Genomic DNA, 2,456 nt, shown 5'->3' with positions numbered 1-2,456 from the left:
TGTATAACCAAACAGCAAATGAGTTGCTTGGGCTTTTATTGAGTGCCTACTGTGTGCAGTGCACTATACTACAGCCATCAGGACATAAAAACTGAAAGGAACTTCAGGGGATCTCTAAGTTAACCTGTGTATAACAAGAATCCTCTCTCTAACACCTGACAAATGGGAATCCACCACTGAGTGGGAGTTTACCACCTCCAGGGACAGACCATGCCTCTTTTGGACAGCTTCAATTGCTAGGAAATTAATTTGTATCCTAAGCCTAAATGCCACTCTCTGTAACTTTTGCCCACTGCTCTACTTTATAGGGACAAGCATTAAAAATTGAATCCTTCTCCCAGGTGAGAGTCCTTTAAATACTAGAACACAGTTAACCATTGCATTAGAGAACATATTCTATGAACAGCTTCATAACCTAAGAAATCTGAGTAGTACAGGCAATTGCTTATGGAGTAGAAATTAAGGAAATAGGGACAGCACCCCCCAGCCCCAAATGTCTCCTCTTTTAATAGTATTTATTTTTTCAAACCTACATCCAGTTAATTACTCTGTGCAGGAGGGGCTGTATGGAGATGTTGTGGTTGGGTACTTAGAGTCTTTGACCTGGCCAGAACTCAGTACTGAGAGTGGTCAGGTTTGAAGGGGCTCTCTCTGGGGACATCCAGTTTGGGAAAGTGGGCCTCAGCCATAGCTCATCCAGCCTTTGAGAGGGAAGGGCACTCCCACAAGGTACTTGTAAAAATATGGAACACTTCATAAAATTTGCCTGTCATCCCTATGAAAGGGCCATGCTAATCTTTTCAGTATCATTCCAATTTTAGTATATGTGCTGCCTAAGCAAGCACTTTTAATTGCATTTGAAGTTAATTAATTTAATTAATTAATCAATTCATTTGAAATTAAGAAGGAAATCCAGAAACCAGGAGGGAGAACACTTGGATGAAGGTCAACGGAGACAAAAGCAGGAACAATTTTGTCATTGGAGTTGGCACAATCAGGACAGGAGGAAATAATTGAAGTCAGAAAACAGATCATAAGCTTGACCTGTGTCAAGGATGTAGTGGTGACATGGGACATCGGGTACCTGGATGTTGGCTGGAGTTGTCTCTGTCTCTCTCTAGGAAATTCTATTCTCAGTCTGATTTTTAAAAAATGGTTGCTGGAATGGGAATGGTGAAAACCTTGAGGGGGAAATAACCATTCCATGTTAGAATCAGGGATAAAGAAAAACAAAAACTGGGAATAATCTTATCCTAGATCTTAAGAGACCAGATAGCAAAGTATTCAGATGAAAGAAAGGTAGGATCCTATAAAATAAAATTCTACAGGTAAAGTGAACCCAAGAGGTGGCTAGGTGGCATAGTGAATAGAGCACCAGCCCTGGAGTCAGGAGGACCTGAGTTCAAATTCAGCCTCAGACACTTAACACTTACTAGCCGTGTGACCTTGGGCAAGTCACTTAACCCCAATTGCCCTGCCCTCTCCCCTCCAAAAAGCAAAAATAAATAAATAAAGTGAACCCAGGAAGGATGAAAAGCTAAACAATAAAATATTGAAGACTTAAAAAGAAACCAGTTTTGAGAGGCAAGAAGTGGGGTGCTATCTAAAGTAGGGGTGCTTAACCTGTTCATGTCATGGATCCCTTTGACATCTGGTGAAGCCTATAGACTCATCACAGAATAGTGGTTTTAAATAATAGAAGAAAATGTTAAATATCAGTGGAATTTTAGTGAAAATAAAGATTATTTTGTGCCCATCCAAGTTCAGATTCACTGAAATCTGTCTACAGATCTCTGGTCTAAAGAAACTCATGTAAGTTCAAAAGGAACTCATTGACCAATGGACCAATGCATAGTTTTTTTATTTGTTATTTTTTATTTCTGCATTTAGCAGGCATTCCTTTCCCCTTCCCTCCTCCTTCCCCCCTTCCCCTTTCTTCCTTCCCATTTGGAAAGTGGCAATAAGAATCCCCACTGGAAAATAAAAGCAAAATCTTGTTAACAAATATTTAGATTTGAGCAAAACAAATTCACACAGTGCTATGTACAAAATATATATATATATATCAATCTACATCCTATCAGTCAGTCAATACACATTTATTAAGCACCTACTATGCACCAGGTACTTCACTAACCCTGAATCCATCACTTCTCTGGCAGGAGGTAGATAGCCTTCTTCATCCCTGGTCCTTGACAATTCTGGTTGGTTATTGCTCTGATCAGAGTTTTTGAGTCTTTTGAAGTTCTTTACAATATTGATATTGTAGATATTGTTCTCCTGGTTCTACTCACTTCATTCTGCATCAGGTTATATATGTCTTCCAAGGTTTGTCTGAAGCCATCCTTTTGGTCATTTCTTATGGTACAATACTATTCCATTGCATTCATGTACAAATGCATACATTTGCTCAGCCATTCCCTAATTGTTCAGCACCCCTTTAGTTTCTAGTTCCA

General features: G+C 39.4%; 1 non-coding gene across 1 annotated transcript; it reads right to left on the bottom strand.

Annotated features, from left to right (window-relative positions):
* Positions 1 to 737: 737 nt before the first annotated feature.
* LOC138150715 (U6 spliceosomal RNA) lies at positions 738 to 845 on the bottom strand. The gene has a single exon (XR_011165636.1). It is a non-coding gene; the product is annotated as a U6 spliceosomal RNA (small nuclear RNA).
* Between the last annotated feature and the right edge of the window lie 1,611 nt (positions 846 to 2,456).

Source organism: Petaurus breviceps, unplaced genomic scaffold (genome assembly GCF_028583685.1).
Source record: "Petaurus breviceps papuanus isolate PSGF00001 unplaced genomic scaffold, PetGlider_PUasm1.0 90881, whole genome shotgun sequence".
NCBI classification, from domain to species: Eukaryota; Metazoa; Chordata; class Mammalia; order Diprotodontia; family Petauridae; genus Petaurus; species Petaurus breviceps.
Note: the sequence above shows the minus strand (reverse complement) of the source record. Positions and strands in the feature narration are given on the sequence as shown.